Source organism: Hermetia illucens, chromosome 2 (genome assembly GCF_905115235.1).
Source record: "Hermetia illucens chromosome 2, iHerIll2.2.curated.20191125, whole genome shotgun sequence".
NCBI lineage: Eukaryota > Metazoa > Arthropoda > Insecta > Diptera > Stratiomyidae > Hermetia > Hermetia illucens.
Window position 1 is genome coordinate 31,493,694 of NC_051850.1, and position 14,552 is coordinate 31,508,245.

Sequence of the window (14,552 nt, forward strand, 5' to 3'; positions counted from 1 at the left end):
TGGTGTCGTTGTTCTCCAGTTTCGACGGGTAGCATCACATCCACTAACGGAAATCCTGCGATACGGAAGATAGGAATATAAAGCCACCACACAATTTTCATCCTAGGCCCGATTTTTCTTTGGGATTTCGATCCTGAGTTTTTTCTCCACGTGCCTTTACTGCATTCATGAGTGTCCATAGTTCTACAGCGAATATCCTAACAGGAATAAACAAACAAAGACCTATAGACAGACTGACAATAAATCTATTTTAATCAGGTTTTATTTTAGACGATCGATCGTCCTGACTGAATTGCCAATGACCACAATTTTTGAGTCGTGTGATCGCAGATCATGCATTATGGATTTTTTAATACGACCTTGACGCAAAAGAGGTTAAAAATGAGCCCCGGTACTTCTCTATCAAATCTCCCAAACGAGCAGCCAAACTTACCGACTCATATATGCTAACCTTAGCTCGAATTATCCTCCTGGATTCGAAATTAACTGCAGAATTCTCTTAAAACTATTCTGTCCCCTGAAATGATCTGAAATTGCCAGGAAAAAAAGAACTCGGTAAAATCCACTGAATGACACCGAAATGAAGCGTTGAATAAATTTTCAAGTTCTTCCTTCATTTGCATTCATTGTCATGATGATGGTGAATTTCCCAGCTATTAGGTTACGCAACAAGCTGGTTACCACCTACACTAACCTGACTGGTCCGGCTGCAGCCGCATTACCCTCATTGAAGCTAGTACCGAGTACCAGCGGCGATTTGCATAATTGGCCACATAGATCTGAATCTGGAATCGACACTTTCAGTACCACGGGGACTTTTTTTCGCTCTTGTAATTAAATAGTAGAATGGAAATGATTTTTAATGAGATGTGATTGAAGGTTTTAATTTGATATTTTTTCACCTCGCTTCGAAGCGCGTTGAATGACTGATCAATGGTGTAGGAGACAATGGTAATAGGTAAGACCAAATTGGCTTTTTAGTGGGAGAATTCCAGAAATGATTCTGATTTATTGATTTATTTCAAGCAGGAGTAGTTTTGTGTGCTTGTTGTGGAAAAAGGCATCAGAATATCAACTAAAATAAAAACGCATGATAAACATTGCGAAGTAGGTCAGTTATCCCAAACAACATTTGTCAAACAACATTTTTATTAATAAATAGTGGGCATCAAAGTTTTTTTATTTTGATGGATGGAGGTGGAAATCTTACAAAGACGCTGCTGCGCCAAGTTGCAGAAGTATGTGGGATTCTCACCCACTAAAACCACCCCCACTCTGCCGCCCTCCCCGCAGGACCACCGTGAAGTATTACTTCGCCGGAGACGCTCTGGTTCACTACACCAGCACGTCCATGCCGCGTCTCCACGCGCCGCCTTTCGAGCTCGATCCAACTCCAGGAGTTTTGTCTGCACCACGGCTACTGCCTCATTTACCATCATCCAGCTTTCCTCTGACTTCAGTATCTTTTCCACCAGGTTGGAGGGCTCGATGTCCGCCCCCAAGATACTATTCAACCTCCTTTTCTGCTGCAGAAACCCGGGGCAATGGAACATAACGTGCTCCAGGTCCTCGGGTGTAGCACCGCACTCAGGACAATTGGGAGACTTGTCCAACTCGAGGCGATGCAAATACTTCCTATAGCCACCGTGTCCCGTAAGGAACTGTGTCAGGTAATTCAAATCTCCGCACTTTCGGTCGACCCATTTCTCGATACACGGGAGCAATGTATGGATTCACCGGTCCTTGTCGGCTTTTCGGAAATCCGCATTGACATCGGCTGGATTTGTTTTCCGTTCTCCGTAGAGCCAGTGTGCCTCGCTCGCTGGAAGATTTATAGCGATCATTCCCGCGGATAGCTGAGTGGTTAGAGCGCAAGGCTGTCGTACGGAAGGTCGCGGTTCAAATCTCACTGGTGGCAGTGGAATTTGTATCGTGATTTGACGTCGGACACCAGTCGACTCAGCTGTGAATGAGTACCTGAGTCAAATCAGGGTAATAATCTCGGGCGAGCGCAATGCTGACCACATTGCCGCCTACAGTATACTGTAGTGTACCGTTACGGTCTTGAATGAAGTGCTCTAACACACTTCAAGGCCCTGATCCAACATGGATTGTTGCGCCAACGATTATTATTATTTCCGAGTTATCACAATCTCGGCAGATGCCGGATTTTACCTAATACTAGCACTAAGTGCCAAGCATTTAGGCTCGGACGATCCTACCTACTTAAAAACTAAAGGGGCACTGGTGGTGGTGGCCGGTGGTAGGTCAGTGGGAGAATCCGTCGAGTACCCCCCGCAACATCGAGCACGTATGCAGAATGGTGTACTTCTGCATGGTTTGAACCAGACTGTGCGACAGTCCCAGGACATCAAGGGAAGCCGTCAGAGATTTAGGTACAATACCTGTAGCTGACAATATTATGGGAACTACAACCACCCGCTTGAGACGCCAAATTTCTTTGATTTCCCGAGCCAATGGCTCATAGTTCACCTTCTTCTCCACGTATTTCCGTTCAATGTTGCTATTATGGGGGATAGCAACATCAATAATATACGCGGAGCGACCCGTCTTGTCAACTAGCAGTATGTCAGGCTTGTTGTGTGCGGTATGGCGATCAGTCAGAACTTGCCGGTCCCAATACATGCTGTAAGCAGAACTATCAAGTACTGCTTGCGGCTCATATCGGTAAACCGGACATGTTCCCGTGATCAGCCCATGCTTATATGCAAGGTTTTGATGGATAACCTTACATACAGCATTATGCCTGGTGATGTATTGCACCGGTGCCATAACAGTACAGCCAGAAATGAGATGGTCCAACGTCTCTAACGCCGAACCACACATTCTGCACTGGTCGTTCTCCACCCGTTCTTTCATGATGAGTTTTTATAAGCTCGGGTGGCGACCACGCCATCCTGAATGGCACACATGAACCCCTCCGTCTCAGCAAAGAGCTCCCCAGCACACAGCCACCTGTTCGACAGATGCAAATCGACAAATGGCTGCCAAAGACAATTCACGTGTTTACCGTGCATTGCCTTCGACTTCCATTCCTCGATCCGCTCCTGGTCCGACTTCACCCCACTCAGAGGATTGAAAGATCGATCCTTCAAGTTAAGTGGAGTCAGTCCACAGTCTGCCTTACAGACAGCCGCATGCAAGGGGCTCGCCTGCTCTTTACTGTAAAAATAAGCGCGCAGCGAGTCGACTTGGCGATGATGTTGTGCCGCCACGTCAACCACGCCCCTACCTCCGATGTCACGAGGCAGGTTCATCCGCTCCACGGCAGACTTTGGGTGATGCATTCGGAATTTGGACATAGTTGTCCGTATCCGCCGCTGGACGTTTTCCAGGTCGGTCTTCGTCCACGGCAATATTCCGAATGCATAAGCCAGTGAAGGGATAGCGAATACATTCAACGCGCTTATTTTATTCTTCCCCGAGAGATGCGATTTCAGCACCAGCTTCACACGTCGCAGGAATTCGGACAGCAGAGCTTCCTTCAGATCACCAACTCGAGCATGGGTTCCTTGCAGAATTCCTAGGTACTTGTAGAAGTCTGTCTCGGTCATAGCTTCGATGTGGAGGTCACCAATGCTATGTCCGGCATGCGGCTCGTGATGACCTTTGCGAATGGCTTGGATTCGACATTTGTCTAATCCAAACTCCATCCGAATATCACGGCTGAACATGTCTATTATTCGCAACAGACTTCTAAGATGGTCGTCAGTACCAGCATACAGCTTGATGTCATCTAGGTACATCAAGTGTGTCAGTTCGCACTTAGCACGTAGGCCATATTTTATTGCAAAACCATGCCCTCTAGCATCATTCAGTAGCCATGAAAGGGGGTTCAGTGCCATACAAAACCAAAGAGGACTCAATGAATCCCCCTGGAAGATGCCCCTCCGAATACGGATGGGCTCTGAGGTATTAGCACCCTCAGATGTACGGACTGACAAGGTGGTATGCCACCCTTCCATGACTGTCGCCAAAAACTTTATTAGTTTCGGATCAATGCGATACAGCTGTAGGATGTCGATTAGCCAGGTATGCGGAACGCTATCAAAAGCCTTGGCATAATCGATATAGCAACTGAAGAGGTTTCTTTGGCCTCTAGTTGCTTGTCCTACAACTACCGAGTCGATAATGAGTTGCTCTTTGCAACCCCTTGACCCAACTCGGCAGCCCTTCTGCTCCTCGGACAGAATGTTGTTGGTCTCGAGGTGCGCATTGATCCTTCCACTAATAATGGACGTGATGAATTTGTAGAGGGTTGGTAAGCAAGTGATCGGTCTTGTGTCTGCGGGGTCCTGCACCGTGTCCTTCTTAGGGATAAAGTAGGTAATTCCCGCAGTGAGGAAAGGTGGAAATTCCTCCGGCCGACTCATGACCTCATTTATACTGCGTGCCAACCGACTGTGTACGCTGGTAAATTTCTTATACCAGAAATTCTGCACCCGATCCAGACCTGGGCCCCTCCAGTTCTTCGAGATGTTTATGGCTCGTCGAACTTCCTCTTCGGTAACATCCGCGAAATTCATGCCAGGTGTATTGGCATGGCGGGTGCCTTCGGCGGTGATCCACTCAGCATGCTCAGCATGCTGGGCAGGTAACCCCCAAAGTCCACCCCAATACTCTTTCGCTTCCGTCACCGAGAACTGTATTGTCTGGGCGCTCTGTTGGGATTCGTTGAGAGATCTGAAAAAGCTCCGCTGGTTCCTCGCGTATGTTGCATTCTGGACACGTCTGGAATAACTTTCGCCATACCGTCGTAACCGACTGCATATGACAGAAAGTTTCTGTTTTAGTGTGTCCAGAATTTCAACTACGGGTGTCTCACAGGGGATGGCATAGTTCCGGTAAACCCTCTGCACTTTATTTCTCACCCGTCGGCTGGCATTGCCAGTGCTGATCTGAATCAGTCTAGCAATGTCCTGCCTTAGTGAGTCCCGCCGACGTTCCAGACGAATTTTCCATGGTGGATCTCTTTTGTCACTCAAGCCAATAACGCGAAAGCGAATCTTCTGACCGTGCAATCTGATAGCCGCAACTGCACCACAATACACAAGTGATTGTAGTTGCAGCAGCGACATATCAGCACACAGTCGAGACGCAATCTCATCATTGATTTGAGATAGAATTCCCGGAGTTGCTGGAGATGCATAGAGCCTGGGAATACCTGGTCTATGCAAAGGATCCATATCCGAGAATTCTATACACGCTCTTTGGAATTCGTCCCGAACTTCAGCGGAAACCTCAGCTGGACGGTGGAGAAGAGTGCTTCGGCGAGTACTGAACCTGTTGCCTGCAGTGCGGCGTGGTGTTGTTGATGCCGCCGCCTCTGCCCCTATCGACTCTCGGTCACCAGTTTCCCCGATGACTTCAAGTCTAACACGTTCCCTGATGGTGGCCGGGATTGTGTCACTGCGAGTGATGAAGCGGTACTGGTCTGCGACTCGCTGCACAGTCACGTGCGCGAATTGCGGGAAACGCTCGACGAATCTCTGGTGCAATAAGGGGCGGTAAGATGTTATACCCGCCCCCGCCGTTATTTCGTAGTAGGAGCGGATGATGAAGAGGTTCATTTCTTCAGTCCATTTCATCCGCTTCCTACGCGAACCTGCTGAAGTGGTCGCCACAGATTGCGGCGAAACAGCTGCAGCAGGCGGAGCTGTGCTCCTGGTCGTCGTGGCGCCTAGACGTCGAACCGCCCCACGACTAGCGGTTTCGACGCCGTGCTGTCCATTACGAGAGCCCGACCCAGTCACCAAGTCAGACGACTCCCGCCGGTTATCCGTACCGGACCTTAAATCTCTCCTTCTTCTCATTTTTTGGTGGTGCATTTTATCCCTAGCTGCCAGGTGTGTAGATAGCTTCCTTAGTGAGTAATCTGCAAGACTGCAAAGTTCCTGCACTTTCCTCACCTACCCCCTGAGACGCTGCGGTGGCGTACAGCCATTCAGACTGAAGCTATCCATCCCTCCTCCTTTCACAACCGGGCTTGGGACCGGCTTCGGCGGAGTTATTATTATTATTATTATTATTATTATTCCCGCGATGACACACACTGCCTCCGTCGACGCCTAAATCGTCCTAAATGCGCTGCACACCCTTAGTGCAATTGGCCGGTATGCCGAACTTATCTTCCTCCGGTTTACAGCGTGGTTCAACGCTCCCGCCCAGATACCCCCCCCCCCTCACAACTCCCGGGATGAGTAGCCTGCGACTATACTTCGGCCCTCCCATGTTAGGCATCGTCCTTGCAAGGGATGAGCTAGCATTTTCTGCCTTTTCCCGCGAATAATCCAAGTGTCCCTTGAAACTCAGCTTGGTATCGATCATCACCCCCAGATATTTGACAATTGATTTTGAGACGACCTCACGATTACCAACCCGGATATTAACCGTGCCGTTCTTCCTGTGGTTGGAAATGTGGACCGTCTCCGTCTTTTTGTCCGCCAGGCCTAGCTTGGCCACTCGTAACCATGAATTGATGGCATGAATGGCTCCATTTGCATACAGCTCCACATCCTCGGGATGATTTGCAATTACAACTACCGCCAGGTCGTCCGCAAAACCAATCAGCGTTGCCTCCTCCGGCACAGGTAGACCAAGCACTCCGTCGTACATTATGTTCCACAGTAGTGGTCCCCAATAAAGAACCTTGAGGCACACCTGCTGTCACAATGTATTCCTTCGGCCCGTCGTACCAGAGAAGTCTGTCCGAAAGGTAACTCTCGATTAGCCGAGCCAAGTAATTAGGAACACCTAGTTTGGCCAAAGCGCCTTTAATCCAGCCAGTTGGCTGAGTTAAAAGTATTTTTGACGTCCAGCGTCACTAGAGAACAGCATTTTCCCATGGTCATTGCATTTCGTACCAATTCCACGACCTTTGCTACTGCATCGACCGTAGAACGGGCTCGCCGAAACTCATATTGCCGCTCTGAAAAACCACCCGCAAGCTCGATGAACACAAGCAGCCTGTTGTATATCACCCTCACCAACATCTTCCCCATGGTGTCTTAAAGACAAATAGGGCGATATGAAGATTGCACGCCGGGTGGATTTTGAGGCTGAGGTGATTTTTGCCCGCGGATCTTGTTCATTACAACTTGGTAGGCTATACTCCACGGTTTCGTATTAGCCCCCATGCAGAGCTTCTGGTATCATTCCCGCTTGCTTCGCAGATCCCTGTTCGTGATGCTCTGGCATTCCCCTTATCCTGTGGGAAAGTCTCCTCGCTCAGAGACAAGAAGATTTCAACGCAGCAATCTCCTTATTCCACCAGTAGTTTGGCATCTTGTTGTGGTTTAAACGTTGTCGTGGCATCGTAGCGTCGCATGCTTCGGTTACATGCTGTCTGACCCTTTCCACTGCTGTTCCATCCGGATCATGGGCTCCCTCCAATGCCGCCAGGAATGTCTCCTCCTCGAAAGCTCCGATAGAGAAGCTAACCGTTTTAGCCTTTCTATCTCCAGAGCGTCGTTGATTGCTTCCTCGGTTTTTAATGCTAAGGAAGATGGCCTGGTGGTCACTGTAGGTGTAGTGCTCACTCACTTGCCAAGCCATCTCACTCACCAGTGAAGTGCTACCAAATGTCAGGTCAACGATCGAACCCGACCCTCTACCTCGAAAGGTAGCATCCCACGTTGACCAGCACGATGTCCAACTCCGCAAAAGACTCCAGCAGAATTTGACCTCTGGTGTTCGTCGATCGGCTTCCCCACTCTAGGGCCCACGCGTTCAAATTGCCCACAATGATTTTACAGCTGCGGTCTCTAGCGTCTAATACCAGACTAACATCTCCTCATATTGTGCTAAGGTTGCACTAGGAGGAGTGTAGCAGCTGTACCGTTGACCTTCGCCCTTGTAAAACCAGCTGCCGGAGAGGGCCATTGCTTCCTGAATGGCCTGTCTTCCGTTTGTTTCATTTGTCTGTGCGGTTCAGATCCCTCCTATATGCTGGACATCTGCTGCTTCCCGCAACATCCCGGTCGTTCACGCCCTCTTTCCCACTACACAGCATACACCGTGGATCTCCGGTGCAATCTTTGATAAGGTGGTCCTCTTCCCCACACTTCCTGCAACTTCTCGACCTATCATGCTGGCTAGTGCATGCCGCCGCAAAATAGCCAAAATCGAGGTAGCTGAAGCATCTCTTTAAAAATATTTGCTCCCGGAGCCTGCACACGACCCAATCTATCTTACCTTGCCTGCGGTAATCAACTTAATAGCTGATCCCGCCGGCAAACTAACAATAGCGGTCTGTGTGCCGCCATATGCCTTCTTCATCCTTTTTATGGCACTCTGGTCTATATCACTAAGATTGAACTGTTGCTTTAACGCAGCACAGATGTCCTCCCGTGAGGTGACCTCATTTAGATCCATGCATTCAACCACTATCTCCTCCTTCCGAGCTTTTACCTCAGTTTGCTCTCCTAATACCTTTTCCACCTTGCCCCGGAAGTTATCGGCCGACTTATCGGCGGATCTACTTAGTTCCAGCATTAGATCCCCTCTCTGCGTTCGCCTGATATGGCTTACACTGTCTCCCAAATCCATCAGTTCCGGATCTGATTTCACTTTTCAGAGGATGTCGGCATAGAACATATTTCCCTTCTTGGAAATAATTATTATTTCCGGGCGAAGCTTCTTTTTGTCCTTTTTCCTCTTGTTGCTCATCTTAATCCATTGTTCAGGCCTCCGAGCGTTGGTTTCTTTCCCTTTTGCAGGTGGTGTGGACGCAATCGTGGGATTACCGGTTTTCGCGGGTACTTTTACCGGGGATCGCAGTTTAAAATACACTCAATCAAAGGGACCTTAGCAATCTGAGATTATAACTATGGCTGGCTTTGGAGGAAAGATTTCAGAAAGCGATGGGATAGGAACTGAGGATGGGGGAGAAAGAGGATTTGGAGCGGAGTAAGTAATTTTGCTTTGGTAGAGGGACGAGTTTAGAGTGGAAGTGGCGACCAGTGTGAAGGACTACTTTACATTCTCTGTTGAACATAGGGTTATCACTGTTATAGGGAATAACGAGGTGGTCCTTTTGATATACAGAACCTCGATTTCAATGTACAGAACCTCGGCAACTATAGAGTTGAGGTATGGTATGACTGACACCTTTCTAGGAACTTCAGTGTGTATCTGGCATTTGGGAGGAAACGTAGGGGATCTGGTTGAAAATATACTCCGCATTAGCGCTTTTTTTAAAATATGACGATACACTGGCGGAGAACTTGTCGTTCTTTGAGACATATTTTTCAAGTTAAGTGATCCAAGGGTTTATAGAACCGTAGGATAGGAAATTGCGATTTGAAGGCGCCGTTTACCAGACTTGGTTCAGTGCCTTGTTAACATCAAGGATGTTGGATAAGTTGGAGGTGATAATTGAATTTATGTTGAGGGATATGTTGTTGGTATCAAAAGGCATTTTCGGAGTCATCCTCATCCTATTCCCGCGGAAGTCAATTGTTTGACGCTTTAGTGGATTTAGGTGGATTGCCCGCATATTGTATCCTCGGTGGAGGTCTAAATTATGAAGTAAGATCTTGATGGTCCTGTGGTTAGGAGCGGGTTTGGAAATGTCCGCTGTGAAGAACAAAATTAGGGTTGCAGAAATAACGGATCCTTTGTGGGATTCCGGCAGGGCTTGTGTAAGAAGAGCAGAGGTACTACTGACCTTTCACTTGGGATTGCCAAACATCTAGGAAGCTGAAGATTAGCTTGCAGAGGTGCGGAGGATAATTTGGAATGCTATTGAGCTTATAGACTAATCCGTATTGCCATATGAACTCTAAAGTTTTCTTTAGGCCAAGGAGGCAGGCTATAGTAGATGCCTTGCATCTTGAATCCTGAGCAAGATCTCGGTTTTAAGGATTAAAAGGGCATGTTCTACCGAATGATTTGTTAGATTGGCGAACTGGAAATCTGAGATAATATTGTTGCTATCACAGTGCTCGTCGATGATTAGTTTAATAGTTTGCTCGAAGATTTTGGCGGAGACTGAAAGGTTGGTGATAAGCTTGTAACTATCAGGAAGAAGAAGAGTTTCGACCTTTTTAGAGATAGGAGTGAATTGAATACACTTCTAGCTCACAAGGAAGTGAGCGTTCAGTATATAATGATTAATTACAGAGGACAAGAAGGCACCAAAGATTGCAGAGCTTTTCTTAAGGATAATGACTGGAATTTGGTCAAGCGTGTTCGACTTTTTGTTTTTACTCTGCTTAATGGACTTTGTGACCGATTTGGGCTGGACGAAGTAGATTGGTGCGATAGAGCTAGTAAGCCTAGTTGAAAAAAGTGGGTGCTGGAATAGACTGATTTGTTTAGTATGATGGTATGATGGCTTTGAAGCGAAGTGTGGAATAGTGGGCTTCGAGTAAGTGATTTGTAAGAAGGTTTACTTTTTCAGGAATGGAAATGTTTGTTATCGTTTTTGTCGATATTGTCATTGCAACTTACAGCTTTGTCTACTCGCGGAGAGATTCCACGGAGATACCTGCACCTCAGCCCTAAGGGGCTTTTGTAGTGTAGTTCTTGGGGGATTTCGTCCGGGGGGGACATTAGTTTGCGATAATTGAAGGACCGGGTTAACGTTCCTGAAATCGGCTGCTGACGCTCCTGGAATCGGATGTTGGCGTTCCTGAAATCAGGTGTTGTCAAAAGCGCTAGGCGCATGACTCTAACGGGCAGATGGGTATCAAGGATAATGGCATTGTGGTCACTGATGTCAGGAACGGTTTCCAGGAATAGGTACGGATTGATGTTGATGTTGATGTTGCTGTTGATCAGAAAGTAGTCACAGGAAGAGTGACAGTTCCATACGATGAAAGTAGGGAAGGCTGAGTTAAAATGGGAGATGTCTGCCAGTGGTATAACTGACGGCCATTATTATAGGAGTCAAACCAGGGAGTGTGTGTAGCATATAAGTTGCCTGCAATGACTAGGGACCACAAATTGCCAGCTGGATGCTGCTGATCGATACAGAAAAATGGTGGACAGAGCGTTCGAGTCAAAGAACTGGTTGGGACAGCAGTGGGAAACCATGTGTAGAAAACTGGATGTGGCTTGTATTGAAGTGATAGTCCTCTCGAACGACTCAAGAGCATTCGTAGGTAATTAGGTGTAATTAGGGTAGTGTACGGAGTAGAGTGAAATTGGGAAATGATGGTGGTCCAGCCTGGTTTCACACAGAAATACTGTTTGGGAATTATTTTTACCGAGAAATAGTTCGAGTGCATGCCTTCGAGCCCGGCTGGCTACAGAGTTGATATTCAACTCAAAGATGCTAACATCCATGGTTGGATGCCAAAAGATTGTTCATTGTGTCCAACATCATCATAAATTGCAGGGATTGCTCGACAAACCTACGGAGATCCTGGATAATTTCGTGTGGTGATGCTTGTGGAGGCGATTGAGTTTCTGGTGCACACCACATCAGTAAAGAACACAGATGTCCGAGTAAAGGAGAGCGTTGAGGTCACACGAAGTTTGGTTGGTAGGAGCGGGCTGTTCCGGGATGGAAGGGCCCACTTTTGGGCTTTCCTCGTCGCCATAATTCTGACGAAGAGAGGGCACTTGCGGCACATGGCCGACTGGCAGTTTTTGCATTACAGAATTAAAGTGAACCCAAATGCGGGTATATCATCATATCACCGGTTTATCATCTTATCATCGATATCAAAAGTTGCGTTGAAAATGTCTCGCCATAGGCTCATTCTACTGTTCTCTTCCTTATCTTTCGTTGTGGCCAAGGATTTCACTGAAGGGCATCGGAATTGTCTTGAAATTTCAGGTATTCAGTAATCTCCTGCGCGGAGTAAATATCGTCTAAGCCACGAACGATAAGTGAGGTGGTTATCTCCGAATTTCACTTGGTTCTGCACAAGAAAGTTCTCGACCGCAGCCTAGTCACCCTTGTTCTTGTGGATTATTAGATGATTTGGCCTTTCTGATTGCTAACCAGGAAGTTCTTTGTGACTGAATTTGAAATCGAGCTTGATGTAGTCTTGAAATTTTGCAGAGGTTTGATGATAACAATTGGAGAAATTTTGGTATTCACCTGTTTCATCCGAGGTGCTGATAGTGATTGCAATTGCTTTTTCGGTGGCACTGGAGCCTGTTGTTCGTTATTAGACTTGGTTCGAGCAGCGGTGCAAGTTATTTACTCCCGTGGTACTGATATCGGGCAACTGATCGACTTGAGACTTGGTCCACCGTATCTCGACTCAGGGGCTGTCTTTTCGAGTTTCTTGAGGAGCTCATTTTTCACTGTTCTATCGGATCCCTGACCTGCGTTGGACTCCTTGTCCGGCGCGTCTTCAGGAGCTGGATTACCAATCCTTTTATACCGCTTTTTTGCCGCCGTCCATTGAGAGCGATTTCATGATTTTTTGGTTTTGTCGCTAGCTATGTTTCCGTCGCCCGCCTACCCAGCCGCCTGCTGGACTGGAAACACCATCCACGTACCGGTAAGTGGGACGGAAGCATCTGTTCAACTCTGGCAATGAAAGGAATTGAACCGACGATGAAGATACATCTTAAAATCTCGCACAGCGAACAGTTCAAATTGACAGGCAGGCCAGATGCTAGCCACATTCTTGCCACCGGTCAACTGGTGGCTGTTCAGGCGTAACTGACAAGCCGACCCGATCGAGGATTGCTACCTTTTATAAGGAATCCCAAGCATCTTGGCTCCATCAAAAGGTCTAGGGTACTAAACTAACCCTCTGCAGTAATTTCTGATGAGAGAAGAACGTTTGTCCCTACTATATCGATGAATCTTACATGCAGTCACAGGCATTACAAGAAAGAAAAATGGAGACACATCTGCATCTTTGCAATGGTTCAAAATTTATAATGGAAAATCTGTAGATCGAACTGATTGCAAATGGCAGCAAATTGGTTCTAATAATGTACACATTACGAACCCACTTCAATAGTGCAACGTTCAAAACGCAACATGAAGCCTCTCCCAAAATGAACTACAAAACAAAGTACATAAACCGATTTATTTAATAATAAACGAATCAGTCAGTGATAATGTTTACGCATAAATGCTTCCAGTAAACAGCATGGAAAATGCATAAGAATGCACCCAGCTCACAGCGAAATATTCATAAAATACACAAATATTGGAGGTTGCGGTTGATGGACTAGAAACGCGTTCATCCCCATGTAACAACGTTTGAATTTCGTACGTATTGCCAACATGTCCTGTCATTTAAATAATTAATATCAATTCGGAATTAAATTCGCTGGAAACGTTTGATAAATAAGGAAACACATTTTCCGATACCAATCAACTGGAAAATTGAGTAATGTAAACTGTTTAGTTAGACTATCCCCGAAATTTCATGATTTAGTTGAATTATGGGGGCCGATACCATGGGTGATGTAGTTTTGGGCGGAATTGGAATTAATTTCAGAGATAAGCATGGCTTTTAGAGAAAGTCACGAATCAACTATGGAAAATATGGTCTGAATATGCTATGAATATAAAATCAAAAACAATAAGAAGACTCCCGGTGTAGGCTAAAATTTGAAATAAAAATCGCCGTATTTCGGGAACCATTTGAGCACACCGTTTGGATAATATGATAAGTTGCCGTAAGACAGTGATCCGGATTTTACAGAAGTGAAACGGGGTAAAACCGTCTGTGTGGATCGTACTGCACAAACCACGTCAAGAACTTTCTGATCATTGTGGACCAGTGTGCGGAGTTTAAATCCCCGCTTCATGCGGAGTTTAAATCCCCGCTCTTCACCTCGAGCAGGTCTTCAACAGCATCAACAGAGAGTATATATATGCCGGAGGAGGTTCCATGTTATGTCCTGAAATGTAAACCCCGTTGAGAATCGATACCATTCAGTTCAGGCTAGGGAAAGAGGAAGATATCCAAGGTTTTCTGTAAAATAAAAGAAACAAATTCAATTCAATGTCTTTTTTTGGTTGAAAGGTTGAAAGCTTTAAAAGCTATCACTGGCTTTTGTCAGACGGTTATGCGGAACTTCTTCTTCTTGTTCTTTAACTGTTGTCCCATTCACAAGCGGGGTTGGCTTGTTGGGATCGCTTGCTTCAATTTGTTCCCTCATTTGACTGATCAAAATCGCGATCCAGCAAGTGAAGCCAAAGTTGTTTCGGCTGACCTTTTGGTCGCTTACCATTGACTTCGATGTTCAGACGAACCTTGGCGAGTGAATTCTCGTTAGCGCAAATTACATGACCAAACCATCGAAGGCGCCTCTTTCCCAATTTTTCTACGATCAGGGCAACCCCATATCAACAGCGGATAGCCTCATTTCGGATGTAATCAAAGCGTGTTACGCCATTCAACTCCTTCATCCGGAGACGGCGTTCACTGTCTTTTATAGTCAGCCAACATTCAGAACCATTGGAGGTCAGGACAGGGCGGACAACATTGCGGTGGAAAACAAAGAACATCAGTTGTGGAACGCCACTTCATCCAAGTTGCGTTAATGCATGAAACAATTTCATAACACTTCCTCCATTGGCTGATAGAATTCTTCTTCTTCTTCAG